We start from the raw sequence: 19,605 nt of genomic DNA on the forward strand, positions 1-19,605 counted from the left end.
ACTGTTTAGGTACTGCAATAGATGATAGGCCATCTCTCTCTCTCTCTCTCTCTCTCTCTCTCTCTCTCTCTCTCTCTGTGTACAAAAGAGAGTTTCGCCGAAACCGAGCTTGACTGGCTTTACCAGTCACCACCAAGGTGACTTCTAAGGTTAGATCTACGCTTGACTAGAGAGAGTTCGGCGTTGAAACGACGATGGCTAAGCCTGGAAATTAGAAACTTTTGAAAGACTTCACGTTCACGCCAACATCGTCACGTCTCTGCTTATGTAGACTCGCCTAGCTATTTTAATCAGAGATCATATGATCATGATCGGAACAAAGCAAAACATGAATCGGCTCATGTCGACAATATTCATATTACTGGCTCTGATACTTCTGAGCATTAGCGCTGCTCCTCTTCCTGCTCCTCCTCCTAGTCTTCCTTCTCCTGCGAATGCGCGGTTCAGTACTCAGCGGTCTTCTCCTCCTCCTCCTCCTCCTCCTCCTCCTCCTGCAGGTATAAAGGATTCATATGCGTGTGTGCATCTCCCGTTAAAAGCTTCTTAACCTAACTCTCATCTTCTACTCTCAATGTTCCTGATGGATCGATTATCCTGATTGACTTGTTCATGGAATCAGTTGTTAACCCAAATCGACGGCGCGTCAGTCCGCGCAATAATGGGGGGAGCGGGGTAAGGTTGATTGGCGCCTCTCATAACTAGTCGCAATTTCTAGTATGACGAGCCTTCGACTTACTTAGTAAGCAATGATGACTTCCCAGGTACTGATCATTTCTAATTTCTGCAGACGACTGATGGACCCCCTATCGTAAACTGCTGCAAAAAGTAGAAGGTGACTAGCGGACCCCCTTGAACAAGAAATTTTCACAGTGGCAGTCTTCCAAACCAAGGCCTGTCAATGGGAATTCAAGGCCGACCGAGCTTGAATTCACAAACGACCATTATTGGTCCGGCTTGTTAGGCTCTGAGGCTCAATCTCACTGCTTGCTGATTGCGCAGTAGAGATAAGGTTTCAAAATCTAGCATTAATCTTCTTTGGATGGTCAGCGTGTTGGCCAAAAAAGGCTACGTCGTCATCGTCTCTCTCTCTCTCTCTCACACATTTATCTTTAGATTAATTATGCAAATCACTACAAAACCACAACCATATTCATCGTGCGATGACCTTGTTCTTATTGTCTTGTGGTAGGCCTAGCCTTAGGAGGGCAAAACAAAGTCGCAAGCAAGCTTTGGAGCATGTGAAATGAGATATGGATGGGGTTGTTGGGTTGTTGTCTAGAGTGCTAGAGAAGGGGGCTGGGTCTCATTTGGCAAACTTGGACATGTTGGAATTGAGACTTCCTATGGCAATTGGATACATGCATTCATTTGATTACATACAAGACATTGATGAGAAAATGTACTCTGAAGCAGTCCAATTGATTGTGGATCATCGGCGTATAGTTTGAGTCTTCTACAATCAAAGAAATTCCATAAATAAAATGGTGGCTCCATGGAAACTTAACTTGCAATTTGAGATCATTTATGTTTGGTTCCTATCTAAAAGAGAAGACATAGCCCTACCATCCTCTCTTGTATGGGCATATCAATATTGCTTAGTATGACAGTATTGCTCCATGGGATTATTCCAATAGTATACTATATTTTATGGTTAACAATATGGCAAGCAATCACAGCCATTTGTTTTGATTAAGGAATGAATGTGATCCTTTAAGAAAGTGATTTCTTCTTATGTGTGAGGTTTTCCCAACAATATTAATTATTTAGACCTAAGATAGAAATGGTTCACATTGGCAAGTGTTAGCCATTAACATATCATATGCAAAGCACTTGCATTTAGGCAAAGAAAAAAAGAGATTTTTAAAATGTGCAAGCACACTCACTCACTCTCTTTCTCTCCCTCTCTGTATCTTTCTCAAAATTAAAAACATATAAGTGAAAATGAAGGTTACATTGTTAAATTTTGCCACAAACTTGCAAACAAATGCACTTAGGCATTGAAAACCCTAGAAGAATCACAACATCCTGAATGTAAGGAAACATGGTGAAGATTTTTCATATTGTAGGTTGTTTAATGCTATTAGTAGAGTGGCTTTATGTGTGGGTTATTGTGACTATTGCTCTTATCAAAAGACATAAACATTGGTATCTCATCCAATCGATCATTTTATAAATGAGGCACATATCCCTTTGAACCACATTCTCCTCCTATGGCCATGCTTGCACTAGTAGCAATATATCCATTACGAAGCATGTTTTGTTTATAGTCAATGAATTCTCCTTCCCACTAATGACTTTTTATTGAGATTCATGATGGCTTCTGTCTCTGTCTATCCCTATAGGCAAACATTTTGATAACAAAATGTCTTGGTGAAATCTACTTATGATGGCATGGTTCACAAGTTGCTTTACTAGTTTGGTTCCCAATCACCCAATGAAATGCAATCCTCTTGTTGTACTCCTTGTTTTGGAAAACGAGTTCTCGTTCACAGACAATCATTCATAGACAATCGTTGTAGAGGGGTATTTGAGGATTACTTATTTGAAAAAAATATGAAATCTTTTTGGGATATGTATTTCACAAGTCAATATTGAAAAGTATTAATACCATGTATCAAGTATTATAACTACAGAGAAGGCAAGCAATGCATTTCAAGTATGCAGACCATGCTTGCCATGGACTACTTGCACCAATGTAGTAGCTGAAGGAAGAACACCACTGAGATAAAACCAATACAATTATTCAAGAATACTTTCTTTACACCTGTTTTCTAGTAAAGTTGTAAGACTTTCTCAATGTTCCGAATGCATGAAAGTGTCATTCATGCCAACAATAGGTGATGTAGTGGTTTTGAATTTTCACTTTAGGGCAATGTCCATGTATGCTCTTTAAGCTTGCTACTTCGCTCAAGAAATATAGGTCTATAGATGAAGTTTTGGTCCATGGTGAAACTCTAAATTGAATATTGTGCTGGCCTTCTTGCACTACTACTTCTTAGGTAGCACATCGTGCGGCACCCTAAATTGATCAAATTACCTTGTGGGAGAGAGACATATTTTCCATGGATTGATATAATACAATGTGATGCCATGTAATGCTATATACAAAATCATGTGCAAAGAGTAACACATTGTTGCAAAGAAATATAGAGTGAAAGCATATTAAAGGTCGATGTGTCCACCTAAAATCTCTTGCAAACATTATTGAAGAATATAATAATGTTAAAGGTCACATGAGTATATATTGCATAATAAATGCTTGCCTTTAGAGATAGAAAAACCCAATAAATGTTGCAAACAAATGGCCTGAATGGAGGCAGTCATGTTGCATATAAATGACAATGAAAGTCCTACATATCAAAGTCATCTTTCATGATGTTGGCATACTCCATCAAGCTATTTCTAATGAACTCTCCCTCTCTGCATTGGCTTGCCATGAATATCTCATAATCTCAATCAAAGTGGTGCAAATGAGGATTGTCAACCAATGGATCATTCAACTCCACTTGCTCATGGGCCTCCATCTCCTCCTCTTCATGGTCTATGAGTATGTTGTGCAGGATGAAACATGCATTAACAATTTTGGGCAAGGAACAAAAGTCAAGGATTTGAATGGTCTTGCCAAGGTAAATCCATGATTTCTTCAACCTGTAAAAAGCACACTCAACAATGACCCTTGTTGAAGAGATTGCATGTAGTTTTAGTTGCGCCTGAATTTATCTGTGAGCTCGTCACATTGGAATGGAGTAATTAACCATGGAAGAAGTGAATAGCCTCCACGCCCAATGATGTATTTCATGATTCATAGGTCACCAAATTCAAATGGAGCACCCACTATCTTCTTTGGCCGTGGCAGAGTTTGAAGAAAGTGGGGTTACAGAGAACCCTTGTGTCATGAGCACAACTAGGCTAGCTTATGTTGACATTAAGAAAATGCATCCGTGCATCCAAAATTCCTAGACAATCATGCCATAGTATCCATACCAATTGCTTCAGTAGTATTTTTAAGGGGAGGTAGATCCAGTTTGAGGTGGGTGGCATCAATTGCACCACAACAGTTTGAAGAAGAATGGAGTGTGAAACCCCTCCTTCACCTTTGTAATCTTTCTCTCTATTTGAGGCCATTGCAACAAATGCCTTCCATTTTTTCCTAGGGAAAATGCAAAGTCCACAACAATTTTAACAACAATTAAATAGCCATATCCAAAGTGTTCGAAGACATCAATGCATCACATGCTAGATAACAAGCAAAGGATAGTGACGTGGTTCCACCAATTAATTGAAGATCTAGGTTTGGTATACCATGACACCAACGGTTGTAAGAATCAATGACATTTTGGAGCACTCACAACTAACCATGAAAGGAATTGTAGCAACAGTAGTAGTTGCATCAATAGCAAATCATGTAGCACATGCAATTGCAAACTATTGTGTAGTGTGAGAATGCTACAAGGAAAGATATGGAAGCTATGGTTCATGAAAATGACTTGTTTGATGGTAGGAATTTATTAGGTTACTTAAAATTTGTATGAGGCATAGATGGACTTCCTTGGAGTCCCAATGCGCTTTTTGTTCATCTTGTAATTTCTTCATTGAAAATGTGCATTAATGAACTCTATAGACACAATGCTACATGGGATGTACTCAAGAAAGCATTGAAGGAGAAGTACTTCTTGAAGGACCTAGGGTTGGATACTCAAAAGCCAATTTTTAGCTCTTGTAAAGTTCCAACTGTAAAATTTATGGCCTACTCCATGTGGATCTCGTAAACTAGGCTATTGAGTCACTTTTTCAGCGAACCCATCACTTTCAAGTGGTAAAGGCAAAGCCACATGCTTAACCTTATTTGCAACTGTTTTGTACTTTATATCCACCCTTGCTTCAGCCCTGTTTTGCAGCCCATATTGCAACCCACAACATTCATGCTCAACAAACTCTTGAATGACTTCATACATCTCTAAAGTGTCAACATAAATAACCTTTGTTTTTGTCCTATTTTTAGCATTAATTACTACAAAAAATTTAGCCACTATATTAACAACAACTATCCTTGAAAACAACCTTGAAATACCTTCATTTGCAACCATCAGACCATATGTCTTCAGCTCTTTTTCAGCCTATCCTACATATTTCTTTTCATCCCTGCACATGGCTAAAATATTCTTAAAACTACAAAGACTACATGCTATCCATTCCTGCAATCCAGACACAAGCACAACTTTCCCCTTTCTTGGAGACATAATTATCTTCCTAGAGAGGCACTGCCATAGTCTCCACTTACAGCAATGCTATCTAAAAACCCTTAAACTCTTGTGCATTAGGTGGCATAGCATTATCCCACAACCTATCCCGGTTGCGAGGATGATTCACACAAACAGTGAGAAACTGTATTGCCTTTGTATCATCTTTACTGTGAACGTGAGCATATGAAGAACCCTCATCCAAGGCTTTTGTTTCCAGCCTTGATTCCAAAATATAGGGCTGCCCAAAAATCACTAGATAACGGCATGACTCTTGTAGAAAAAAATGATATTCATCCCTAACATCTCCAATAGTCATGGGTACATTCGGACAAGCCACATAAAGATCCCCTGATGAATGATTTGCTATCCACATGCGTCATCCCAAATCTACATTAATCAACCAACCTCCATTCTCATACAAGTTGTGTGCCATAACATTGATTTCAGAACCATGATCCAAGAGAGCTATGCAAGGCATCTCTCTTTCTCCCACTTTAACAATTGCCTCTATTGTAGTAGGAGCGCAATGGGTTTGTGAATAATGACTGCTTGGAATAAAATGAGCATCTTCTTCTTCATGTACTTGTTGATGGACATCCCCATTATATATAGCCTTCTCTCTATGCTTATTGCTCCCATAAGACCAATTTCAGCCACAAGCTTGCTATCTATACTCCTATTTAACCCATTTTCAATATCAGCCTACTCCAAGTCAGCATTACATGCATCATCATATTCCCTCTGAAGTTGTTTCTCTATGTCTTTGTCAACCTGCATCAATGCTTGCAATACTTCACCATCAAACTGTCTTTTTTGTTTCAGCATATCAATGATTGCATCATGCAATTCACGCTTCGCGATTCCAATAACTTCGGCAAGTGCAAATTCCACTCTATTGCCAAGTATGCGTTCTTCCAAGACTTTTTTAAGGTTTGTGGCAGTCTCAAGATCCGATTGTAGCCTGTAAATAGGCTGCTTGTCCCTTTTCTTCCCTTCTTGTGTCTTCTCTTAAGATGCATCCTCCATAACATGCTCAGGTATGGCTTTTTTAGCCTCTTTCTGCTATTGCTCCATTTTACTTCATCTTATGCATTTAGATGAAGAGAAAGAACTAGCAGTGTCCTCATCTCTTCTTCTCTTTTCTTCCACAAGAGTTTCTTGATTATGAACCTCAGCCAAATAAGCATAAGCTGGAAATGAATCCACTAGTTCACTCCATCCGGTTCTCCCTCATATACTTTGACTTGCATCAGCCAATTCAGTCTTTGATGTTTTCCCCTTCTCCATGCAATCTAATGCTTGCATTCAAATGCGAGATTTTTCTTCAGCAATGCCTCATTTACAAGCTTCATGAGTCCTTTCAATTCTCAACCCATATGTGGTTGTATCTATGGCAACAAATGATGTCGGAAACATTATTATTAAAACATGTATGTAGGGGGTCTAATGCTAGTTTGCATACCATTCTAAATAGTAGAGATGCATTGGATGATGATCATGATCATAATAGCCATATGTAGACCAAAAAGAAAGAATCATAGACTCTTAGTAGATATGTAGTCAACCATTGGTTTGGGAGACTAAGGAGCAAACTCTCATCTTCAAGTATATCTAGTAGTATTGTAAGTAATGACAAGAGGAAGAACAAGGTATTGAACACTAATGATGTATATACTAGTTGTTCCATTCCTGATGATGGGAACTCTAGTGGATCAAAGATTTTTTATTTTGTGAGCTTACTATTCATTCAATCAGCAAACTAGGTATGCAAAGAGCATATGGTAATGTAAAGGCTCCATTGAGTCATCCAATGGTACTCAAGTAGCAGGATGGAATATCCTATTAGAAGATTTCATTTTGAGGGTTATGAAGCTCACCATTATGCTTCTATGGTGAAAATGGCTTAGGATATTGAACCCACTTTTTTTGATGAGGCTATTGGTCACGCTCATTGGGATGCAACAACGAATGAGAAGATAGTTGCATTAGAAACCGAAAAGACTTGGGATCTAGTACCATTACCCAAATGAAAGGAAGTTATTAATGGTTGTAATAAATAATCTATGTAAAGAAGGCGTGGTCTAACAAGATTTAATTTAGCATCTACTCCTAGAAAGCAATAAACTAAACAAGAAAAATTGAAGCATGGTCATGCCACAGAGAAATTCTTCAATTAATCCACAGCACAATGGAGCCATAGTTGCTCTAGGAAATACAATAGAAACAACTAATGCTAATGCTAACTAGTTCTTGATGTTTAACAAATGAGGAACAAATTATTTTTACAATAGCACCAAGTTCCCTTACATACTCCACGTACCAAGCACCTTCAAATTAATACCCAATCTCCCACTTAAAACTCCACGTGCCTTATATTTTCATCCACATAAGACTTCATAGTCTCTTGATCCTTGCAAATATTTTCATAACTACTTCCATATGCTCTCTTTAGCTTAAGGATTGACATCATGATGAAATAGAGAGGAAGATAGCTAAACTTATATTCATAGAGAGCCTTAAAATGAGACATCCCAATGCTCATGTGATAGATATTATTGTAGCAACATTCATTGAGGTGAAGCTAATGATCTCAACATGATTGTGTATCATGACAATAATGTCTTGAATAAATTTCAAGCCATTTATTCACTCTCTCCAATGGCTTAAGGACGGCATGTGGTGCTATCAGTTAGGACAACACACTCATAGAGCTAAATAAAATCTTCCATAAGTTTCCCATAAATTTTAAATCCCAATCAAAGAAAATCTTCATAAGTATTCCATGCAATTTAAAAACTCATTCCATAAACCCATTTGCCACTTCTTTAGCTAAATATTGAACCTTAGTAGGATGAAAATGAGTGTATTTACTAAGTTGATCAATAAACACCATATTGGCGAATATGGGAATTTCCCATAAGTTTGGGACATATGGTCAAATCTTTGGATTTGTCATAACTTGAACATTAGAACTCCAAATTGAGCGCTCTATAGCTCAAGAGATTCCATTTTTCAAGCGCTTTCCAATGATAGGTCACATCATATGGTTTTGAGAAACTTATGGGCATGTTATCCGGGTGCCACCTTTTTAGTATTCAAAAAATGGGAATTGGGAGATTCCCAAACTCACTAATATTGTGTTAATAATAATTAAGATTTCATTCTAGCTATGCTTGGTAGTTCGAAGACCCACAATAAAATCTGAGTTGATTTACTAATTTGATCAATAATAATTAAGATTTTATTCTAGCTATGCTTGGTAGTTAGAAGACCCACAATAAAATCCATTCATATGTCCATTCATTTGCCATATACATTTGTAAATGTAAAGTATAGGAGTACGGCCGTGTTGTTTGAGCAACCCCTTGTCACCCATTCATTGGTTAGAAGAGAAGAATCTTTGTTTTGCTGGTAGGCCGATAGGCATTGGGGAGTAAAAATATCACATCTTTCCATAGCCCTTTCTAATAAAAGCACTTATGAACCTTGTCAAAAGTCTTGAAAATATCCAAATGCCATTTCTAATAAAACCTCTCATGAAACTTGTCAAAAGTCTTGAAAGGTCCCAAATGACCTTGCATTAGAGAGAAATGCATCTCTTGGAGTATTTTTAGCTTGGAGTTGGATAAAGGAGTCAAGTAGACCCAACCTTTGCACCACAAGAGACCATTGTGCCATTTATAATTAGAAAATTCACCATCATCACCTTGCTATAATTTTTGCATAACCATTGTAGTATATTGGTCCAACAAATACTCTTTTTGGATGGCATTGAACCAATCCATAGAAAATCTCAAAATCATAGCTTTCAAGTGTGGCTAACCATATTCATTACTTTGGAGAGAGTATGGACTACAAAAAGAAGTGCTTCAAAATTCTATGATCACTTTTAACCTTGAAGTGGATGCCATAAAGGTAATGGTGCCATTTCTTGATAAAATGAAGCGTTGCTAGTTTTTCTTGTTCATAAACATGATGACTCCTTTCTTTCTCATCAAGTTTTCTACTCTCATATGCAATTACTCCATGGTCTTGTATCAAAAAAATCTCAATTACACAACCACTTCAATCTACACAAATTGTAAACTCTTTAGTGAGATCCAAGTAGATCAATATAGGTGTTGAAATAAGTCGTTTTTTCAACTTAATAAATCTCTTCTTCTCCACTATAGAATCCCAAAAGAAGGTCTCTTTATTTAGCTCATCAGTAAGGGGTGCTACCAAATGCGCATAATTCTTGATGAACCTATGGTAGAAAGATGAGAGACCAAGAAATCCCCTCAAGAAAGTTGTGTTGGTTGGAGTAGGCCAATCTTTCACCCATTGAATCTTCTTTAGATCCAATCCATGGTAATAGCTTACTCACTTACAATATGCTCTAGGTACTCCACCTCTTTGGCCATGAAGGTACACTTAGACTCCTTTGCAAACAACTTGCTATAAGTAAGGAATCATAGAAAGTTATTTGCAAAGGAGTCTAAGTGCACCTTCATAGCCAGAGAGGCGGAGTACCTAGAGCATGTTGTAAGTGAGTAAGCTATTATCATGGATCCAAAGAAGGTTCAATGTATGATAGATTAGCCTACTCTAGCCAGCACAAATTCCCTTAGGGGATTTCTTGGGCTCTCATCTTTCTACTATCGATTCATCAAGAATTATGCGCATGTGGTAGCAACCCCTTATACTAATTGGCTAAAGAAAGCGACATTCTTTTGGGATGTTATAGGAAATAAGAGCTTTAATAAGCTGAAACCACTAGTTGTTTGAGCACCTATATCAGTTTTCTCATCAGATTTCACTAAAGAGTTCACAATTTGTGCATATGAAAGTGATCATAGAATTGGGCATGTTTTGATACAAAATCATGGAGTGATTGCATATGAGAGTAGAAAACTTGATGAGAAGGAAGGGAGCCTTCATGTTTATGAACAAGAAATATTAGCAATGCTCCATGCTATTAAGAAATGGCACCATTACCTTTATGGAAACCAATAAAAAGTGATCATCGAGTTTTGAAGTACTTTCTTTCATAGCCCACATTAATGGAGTGGATAGTAGGTAATGTGAACTTAGAGCATCACATATATGTGTGCAAGTTAAACAAGTTTCTCTATGGGATGTATCAAAAGCCTAAATCATAGTCTAACAAGGTGGGAGAGTATCTTTTCAACATTGCATTTTTATTTCTCAAGGGATTCATTATATGTAAACTCTCCATGCGTTCTGTTTGGAAGCCTGCAAGATGCAATCCAAGGGTTAGACCTTGATACAGGATACAACTGTTCGCATGGAAGGGATTTTAGTGTGGTTTATCAAGCGCATATGACAAGAAGGGGAGGGGTGAGGCATGCAGTGTTTGTCATAAAGGGATGGCCCCCGTGATGTATATTTAGCCTCCTGCCATTAGCAGATCTTGGTTCACTCCGAGTTACGTCGGCTGGCGGTCATGGATTTAGGCAAGGCTCCTCCTCGAAAGGATAGACTGGAAAGGGAAGAAGGTGTATAGAGAAGGGACTACACCCTGTCTACACCATCAGAGTTGTTGGTCAAGGCTTCCTATGGCAGTCATGTGGGTTGCATGCCCTTCACTTGAAGGTGGGGATGGTCACATGACTTTTAAACGTGTGATGAGAGGAGGACTTGAGAAGCTTAGCCCGTCAGACCCAACTCTTCTCCCTACGCTTGACTATCATTACTTGTGTGTGTTGATATTGTTTATACACGGTGACACAAAAATTAGTGTTTATTTATATAAATATTTATGAATCCATGTCACTTCACGAGGATAAGAACCAATTGTAGAACTCGGGGTTGTACTGAAGCGTGGCACGCGCATCCAGTACTCGTGGCAGCTTACTTAGTACCGATAAATATTTTGCCACATCGAGCAGCATGGATCCTTGTCCGAGTCTACTGGCAACATGTAACTCCTCCTCTGTGAGAACCTTATCAAACAGAGAGTTTTCTTGGCTAGGTGATTCAGCCAAGTCCCTACCCGGAATGGCAGTTAGCACTCGTAGGGAAGTTGGTGCCACATAGGTTGGGTCTCTTTGAGACCGCCATTTGGCCAATCGCTCCTTAGAGACTGTCATGATCTGAGCCCCTAGTTCAGCCATTGCAATGCGGCGTTCACACCAACACTGTTCAAATTGACTTCGGCCCTCTGTTAGTCACTTTAGTTGCTCTATGTCTATGAGATTAGGTCGGCAAAACACTTCATTGAACGTGACGGTTAAGCGCAGTTTATTAGCCTCCTCGTCAGAGATGAGTTGCATGCGTTCATGTAAGAGCTTGTTATAGTGCTCATCAAGATGTTCTCGCTCTTCCCAAGATAAGGGGAATGGCAAGTATTCTTCGAGCTGCTCCTTAGGGAATGCGCCCAAGTCTGCCATGACATAGACACGTGCGAACACTTTGAGCTTAGCATCCAACTCAGTTAAGCATTCTGTGACACTTTTATGTTCAACGAGGGCTTGCTCGGTTGCTATCTCATGCAAGGTTCTAGAAGTTTGCCTGGGCTTTAGCATAGCTGGAGGCTCAGGCCTAGACGAGCAGGTTTGGCCAACGCGAGGATTTCTTACTCTCTTAGAGTTTCCCTGTTTCTCCTAAGGCTTTGTCATTGTGTCATGGTTCTCCTTGGACGTGACTCGTGCAAATTTGTCACCCTATTGTGACAGTGTTGTATCCACTCTTAATTGGTCAATGTGAGTTCTATCGTCGGTGGATTGAGTGTTGGAAGAAACCATTGATGGTAACGGTTGCTTTGATTTTTTCGAGCACATGGATGTGTCTGAGGTTTCACCGCTACTAGGAGAGGCATTAGTGAACTCATTGGTGGGTGGACTCGATGCTTTATTCATCAGATCTCCAACATTCTTTGTCCCAATGTCCTTGGGGTCCACAACCACCTGTGATTGCTGTTGTCTTCGTTGTTTTCTCCTCTTTTTCCTGGTCAGTGAAGGTGCATCTCTCAACGACTCAGGACCCTGGGCTAGGTCACCTGTTGATGTGCTTGGTTGGGCCTCAGCATTCCCCTTCTCTAGGGGGTCCTCATGGGACCTAGTCGTGGCCTGCTGAATAGCCTCGCTAGGTTGTGAGAGCACAACTATATCCCTTTTCGAAGAGTCTAGCTCTTCATCCAACTCCCTTGAGTTTAACTCCTCCAGCCTAGGCTTTAGGCACTTTGGAAGTGCTGGAGTTTTCAAGGAAGCCAGTTGTCGACACCTCCTCCTCCACAGGTAGACTACTAAGGACACGTTCTGCAAGGGGCATTGTCACGGCCAAGGGCTGTGACTACTGTGTTCCCTGAGTGGAAGTAGTAGCGGCTAGTCCAGTGGGCTGGCTACTCTTAGTGGATTGTGGTGTGAGGTCCCTGGGGCGATCGAAAGTGGTCGTGTCTTTTGTTGCCCTTTGAGCATTCATTTGTGTAGATCCAGCATGAGTTAATCTAGTCGCATTAGGTTGCACAGGCATATCCTTGGGCCGAGAGCTACGGTTGGTGTCATGTCCTACCTCTTGGACATTTGGAAGCTTTGATGTAGGTAGAGATTGGGATCGAGTAGCTACACTTGACAATTGTTGTGCTTCCTGTGTCCGTTCAGGGGAAGAGGGTGTAGGAGACTTGGGACTCCTAAGTGGTTTTGACTCTGGCTGGGCGATTTGCTCGTGGCTGTTAGATGATTTTGCTATTTGCTTTGTTGAGCATTTAACCTTGCCATGAGCAATGTTGTGCCTATGATGCCTTCTATCCTCTTGGGAAATCAAAGGCCCCTTGGGCACTAGTGGCTTTTGCGTATCCTCAATGATTACATCTGATGTCTGCTTGTCAAGCACACTAGGCTGAGGATCTACCCTCCAATTGGTCCCATTGGGTTTCTTGATTTTGACCATGAGGGGCTCGGTCTCTCCACTATTTTTGACTTGGGACCTGGTTTTTCGTTTAGATCTCCTCATACGCTTCTTTGCTCTTGGTATGTCCTGGCCTTCAGTCGACAAAGGAGGTTTAACAGGGGGTTTTGGCACCCAAATCCATCGGTTGCTTGCATAATACCCTTGAGCACGTAGCAACGCTTTGGATATCCATCGCGGCATTGTGCTGACCCTCCATCGATGCCTGCGTCTATAAGGCTTGGGCTTCTTTTGGGGTCTTCTACGATATTTGTAAGTCAAAAGGCTGTCCTTGGCATTGTCTCCTGACCTTCTTGTTTCCGGCATGGCCTCACTCACTGGTTCTCGTTGTTCGACCTGCGCTTGTATTAACTCTTCCAACAAGTCCTTGCTCTCGTCCACAGGCTTGACTATTATGTCAGCACCTTGCTTGCCTTTCCCTCGAGGTTCGATGAGGTCACCCTTGCTAAAGGTCGTGACTATCCTCACACCCGGTAGTGCCAGGTGTATCCTCTGTGCTACATAGTCAGCCTCACATTTGGTCGCCCTTTTGAAGGGTCTTCCTAGGAGGGTTTCTTTCCCGCAACTAGCACTGTTTGGAGGAACATGAAATATGATAGGCAAGCTTTCCATTTCAATTGTCGCAAGGATTTTGCACTTCCCTATGAGTGCTTGTGGGTATCCCCCATAAGGGCTAAGAGTTGCACTAGTCGGTGTGAGCTCTGGTTGGCCTAGTAGGGTCCATGATTCATAGGTCAAGATATTGAAATCTGCTCCTTCATCAATCAGAACATCGATAGTATGCTCTCTTTTAGCGGTGAGTTTGACCCTAAGATAAGCAGGTGGTACTATGTCTTCATCTTCCGGGTCTTGGCTTGTAAATTTAAGCCTTCTGACGGATGCCTTTGAGTCCCTAACTGCACAGTCAGACGTGGTTTCGCTACTGAGGTCTTGGGTCATTTGTGCAGCACTGCTCAAGGTACATCTATCGTCAGGACTGTCATGTCTAGTCATCCTCGCATTGATATCTTGATGATAGTGCATTCTGCTTCGACTAGACGCAGTTTGAACAACATGTGTTCTTGTGGTGTGGCCTCTTTGCCCTAGATGGCTAGATTGGCCCATTGATGTTCTAGGGTCTCTGTTTCTCTCTGTTCGGGTATGGGTTTTTGGCTGCTCTTTTGCAGGTGCGAATCCATGCTTGTGTAGAGCCATTACTACACTAGGGTCCAATTTGGAGGACCTATCACAGCGCGCGTTTTCTCTCCAACCTACTTGGGGGAGCTGCGAAGGGGGCAGAGCCCCCTCTGCAGGGGTCCGGGGGGGTAGTCTCCCCCAGCCCGCAGGGCCGTTACGGTAAACACCATGTGCAATTTGGAGGACCGTTTATAGCCAAATTTTGAACTACTTGCTCTAAGTTTCAGCCCAGTGATGGATCTGTGATGTGCCTTTAGCTCTACGTGGTCTTTGGGGACAATTTCGGGGTTTAGATGCGTCAGAATTTGTGTTCTGGATACCTGTCCGATTTTGACAGTTTTTGGTCTGATTCTAAGATATCCGATTTTCAGGAGTCCGATTATCAAAATCGGACGTCCGATTTTGGGTTGATCTGATTTTGGTCACGTCCGATTCTAGGAGTCGGATCGAAAAAGTAGTCCGATTTTCAAAGTAGTCCGATTCTGGGAATCGGATCGGACAGGGTGGTCCGATTCTGGCAAATCCGATTTTCGACTGGTCTGATTGTCGAAGTGTCCGAGTCGGACGGGTTGGTCCGAATCTGAGTGGTCCGAGTGGTCCGATTCCAAGGGCAGTCCAAGTGCCACGTGGCACGTCCGATCGGGCTGGTCCGATTCTGGTAATCGGACCAGACTGGTCTGACTCACTGTCAATCGGTCCGATTTTGAAAGTCGGGCGTCCAACTCCAGAGCACGAGTGGTCCGATTTAGGGTTTCGGACCACTGCGAGTTGGTCTGACTGCGTCAGCAGCGGGCGCGATTCCGGCGTGTTTGAACCCTCCTCACTATCTGCTGCACACAATCACCACAGACTTCCCAGATCTGATTAGAGCACTATTGGAGAACACCAGACTCACCTGGAGCAGCACGAATCGCTGTCGCCTAGAAATCGGGGTAGCGCTTCCTCATTCTGTGAACCAGAAGCTCTCTCTCTCTCTCTCTCTCTCACACACACAAGGCCAACTAAGGAAATGAGGTCTGTCCTGGCCTCCCAGGCCTCTTAAGGTCCCCAGAACCTTACAGCCAGTTCCCTGTCCCTGTCTCACCCAGAAACTTGAATCTGGTCCCCTGTTTTCCTGTTTTATCATGTTATACAGCAACAGAAAACCCTACTGTTTGCTTCTTCTTTTTTTGTTTTATTTTCCTATCCTACATGCATACAGATCACAAAGCAATCACCTACGCTACTCCAACATGCTTTTCCAAATCCAAAAACCAAAAACCTACTTGCTAAGGAGATCGAATACCTCTTCAAACTCCCTCGCTTCCTACCTATCTACCTCAAGCACCGGTTTGGGGAAAACCCTACTCCAATGCTTGATTTGAAGCGCGCAAGTGCTCAAGGCTTGAATCCATTGATCCCGGCAACGGAACCAAAATGAAGGAGATTTCACTCAACCGCCAAGACCCTCGGACCGCTTATTGTTTCAAGGCTACCTCTCACATAACCGACGCGCAATGACTATCTTACGGGTGTAGTGAGCTTACCTCCGTGCCATTCGAGTTACCTCCTCTTCAGCGCACTCCGGTGTCGAAGGGTTTTCAAAAGCAAAGTCGCGACCACAGAGGTCCTTGACTAAGTCCAGGATAGAAGATCAATCAAGCAAGATCAGGTTATGCTGGACAACTTATCCATTCTCTAGGCTCCCACATTTAGCATATATATCAACAAGAGCATCTTCATCCAGCAAACTGTAAGTAGGTCTTTCTTTCTTATACAACCCTGTATAAGGCAAAATACAATGCTAGAAGAGACATTATGCCCTTGCTGGACCATGCAGTCCATAGATTGCAATGCATAAGAGAGTTGTTCTTCTTAACAGAATTTCCTGCATGTGTCATGTCATCTTTTCTGCAAGACACCGTAATTTCAGTCTGATATGTTTAAACTTTTCCGACCTAACCAGTCATGTAATTTTGCATTCTGACTTTTACATCCTTGAGAATCTTTCCTGCTTCTATATTTGTTTTAGCAATTTCTCTCAGTAAACATACAGCAAGCATGCAGTATACAATATACAACTGACAAAAAGCTTTCAGCAAACTGAGCATTTTCACTTCAACATAAAGATTGTTGTTTCATTTTACCACCTGCTTCAGCACCTTATCCATGTACACATATGATTGTTTTCAAAGATCTTATTGCCACTAAAGTTCCCCTTCTCTGCATAATAGTTGTCTTATTACACTTATAAATATAACAGGGCATGGATGCGCCCCTAATCAGCTTGATTCACCTCAGAAGGCTTCGACAACACGGAGGACCTTCAGGTCAATAAAGATTGTCAGAACTTCTCCTCCTTCATCGATCTTCACCTTAATTTTTGCAGCATCCTCTGATTGTCACCAAAGATCTCTCTCTGTTTCTTCCGAGCTCCATGTCATCCGTCATTGCAGTCTACCGAAGATGCTTTTTCTTCGTTCATAGCTTCTTCATCACCCACAGCTGAATGGCGTTTCTAATCCTCTCACGTATTGTACTAGCAGCTTCTGTCCACCATCAAAGTCCAACGAAACTGCCAATTCCTTCACCTTTCGCTAGATGTCAGAACAATTGTCTCGCCTTCGTCTTCATTCGAGCTCTCCTACGTCTCCTTTCCTCTACCTCTGCTATCTCTCTGTTTTTTTTTTCTCAGCGGATGTCTGCCAGTCAGAATTGTGTTATCAAAGTAGGTAAGTGGGTGATCTTAGCAACTACGTAGGTTGACTTTCCTTTTGGCTCTCTGTCGCACATTGTCATCAACTCCCAGTCTTCTATTGTCTCTTTGTTACCAGTTCTTGCATAACTACATTGACGCTTTTCTTCACCATTTCAACTCAACGTTCCCTATTCCTCCTCTCTCTACTCATTCCTTTTCATCCTTCGAAGTTGCAGAGCTCACCCCCAGCTGATCGTCTTCAATTTCCCCTTTTCCTTCAGTAGATCTCCCCGTTTGGCGAAAAATCTCCTCTTTCTCTTCCGTAGCTCTCCTTCGAAGTTGCAGAGATCCTCCCTGATTGCCGAAAAATCCTCCTTTCTCTTCCCTAGAGCTCCTTCCAAGTTGCAGAGATCTGCAAGCTTTTTCTTTCCCCCCCAAAAAGCCCCATTTGAAAAAGCTCCTTCCACAATAGGCCCTAGAAAAGCGGCCTCTAGAAAAGCATACAAGCCTTCATCTTGATGCTCTAACCCACATCACAAGTCTAAGCCAAGACTACTTTACCTTGGAACCTCGAGTACTTTGGTGCAAACAATTTTGTCGCCATCCAATGCGATTTTCTTCAATGAACTTGAGTACTTGGAGAGTAGAAGACAATGAAACTTCGAATTATCCATCACTTTACTCCACCTCTTTTGGTTGCTTCAGCATGCAAGACTTCTCCTATTTCTAAGGTTCCATTGGCACCAGAAGCCTTAATCCCCTTGACAAATATGACAACTTTCACAGTCAAACCTTCCAATTGCATCTGTTCCAAACAGTTCAGCACTTCTCTACGAAGCCCACATTCTACATATCCTGAAATAAGTGTAGCCCATGAGACTGCATCTCGAGTTACCAATCTATCAAAAACTCCCTGTTCTTCTACAAGCATGTCACATTTAGCGTACATGTCAACCAGAGCATTACGGATAAGTTCCTCTAGCAAAACCCCTCTTCACTATATTACCCACGCAGAATAAAAAATGCAAACATAACGACTAGATATGTACAAAGTATCAAATCCCACACACACAACTTTTTGGTGGATTCCACACCTCGGATGCGCAGCAGTACGACATCCACCCCCTCTAATCCTGCACATCCTCCGGATGGGCCAACTACCCATGATCATTATCATCAAGATCCACGAACAGATCAATCTCTTCATTGTGTATTTCTGGTATATCAACAAGATTATCTGTCATATCATCTGTCTCTTCTATTAGAGTTTCTTCTCGTTGCTCTTCTCTTGCAAATTCTTCCAATGCATAATCTTCATCATCTCTTTTCTTGAAAATCTTGATTCTTTTTCCTGCAATAGGCACTCTAAGCACTGTCCCATCCAATTCTGTCAGCTCATATGTTGCATTGTCAAAGACATTTCTGACTATTTATGGCCCAAACCATCTTTTCACCATTTTCCGAAGTGCAGTATGTTGATTTTCAAGGCTACTATCAAAGACTAATACCCAGTCTCCCTCTTCTATTGCTCTAGGCCGCAAGCGATGCCTACTGTCAAACCTGTCCTTATTTCTTAGTTTAGCAACCTTCAACCTGTCAATAGCTAGCTGAATATCCTCTGGTCTTCTCTCCAACTGCCGAATCCGAAGAGCTAAGAGGTCCTCTCTCGTCAAATCCTCCTCCCAAGGTAAAACTGGCCAAGTCAAAGCACAAGTCTCAGTCGGCATAACTGGTTTCTGACCATACATCAACTCTGCGAGCATATATCCTGTGGTAACACTGTGAGTCGTACGATCAGCCCACAAAGCAAATGGTAGAAGTCTCGGCCATTCTCCAATCTGTCCTCTGCATGCTTTGGCTAATGCTTTCACTATCGGCGGATGCCCTCTTTCACTCTTCCCATTTCCCTCTAGATTGTATGCTGTGGTTAGAGCCAACTTGATTCCTAGTTGAGAGAAAAACTCCCTAGCTTCATCTGCATCCAATTCACCGCGATCTGCAATGATCTTACCCACACAGCCATACCTGTAGAAAATTTCTTCCAATAAGAACTTACACACTGCACTAATGGTCTTCGTTCTCAAAGATCTGCCCTCAACATGATTGGTAAGATCCTCTCTAGCCAAAACAATATACCTCATCTGCCATAGACCCATAGGCATAGTAACCAAGTCAACTACCCACTTATAATGAATGCATAGCGAATAGGTCGGATGAAGCTCATCTCGATGACGCACTACCGAATACATCTGGCAGTCTCTGCAAGTCTCTACAAAGTGAGAAACATCTCTACACATGCCTTTCCACCAATATTTCTCCTTGATTTTCTCATAAGTAGCCCACACTCCTCTATGACTAGCCCAAGGACTCTCATGAAGCTCCCTCATCACCTGTAACTGTGTCTCTCTATCGCAGACAACCCGGAAAGGTAATCCACCTCTTTTCTTCGGATGCTTCCAAAGAAATCCGTCCTTGAGAAAATAACCATAGGATTTTCTTCTGATCTTCTTGAACTCTTCATCTGTCCATTCATCTCTTTTGCTTAATGTACTAAGGTACTTGCCAATCTGCAACCAATCTCCAACATAGAGTTCTTCTATG

At 41.6% G+C, this 19,605-nt stretch overlaps 1 long non-coding RNA gene across 2 annotated transcripts; it reads left to right on the plus strand.

Annotated features, from left to right (window-relative positions):
• The first annotated feature begins 320 nt into the window (after window positions 1–320).
• LOC148041265 (uncharacterized) lies at window positions 321–1,658 on the plus strand. 2 transcript variants are annotated; one of them, XR_015692367.1, is made up of 4 exons: window positions 321–497; window positions 620–672; window positions 788–832; window positions 1,190–1,658. It is a non-coding gene; the product is annotated as an uncharacterized LOC148041265 (long non-coding RNA). The 2 variants fall into 2 exon arrangements; XR_015692365.1 differs by having other exon boundaries at window positions 788–1,658.
• Window positions 1,659–19,605: the final 17,947 nt, after the last annotated feature.

Source organism: Lygodium microphyllum, chromosome 1 (assembly GCF_053477565.2).
Source record: "Lygodium microphyllum isolate KBCC chromosome 1, Lygodium_microphyllum_v1.1.10, whole genome shotgun sequence".
Lineage (NCBI taxonomy): Eukaryota > Viridiplantae > Streptophyta > Polypodiopsida > Schizaeales > Lygodiaceae > Lygodium > Lygodium microphyllum.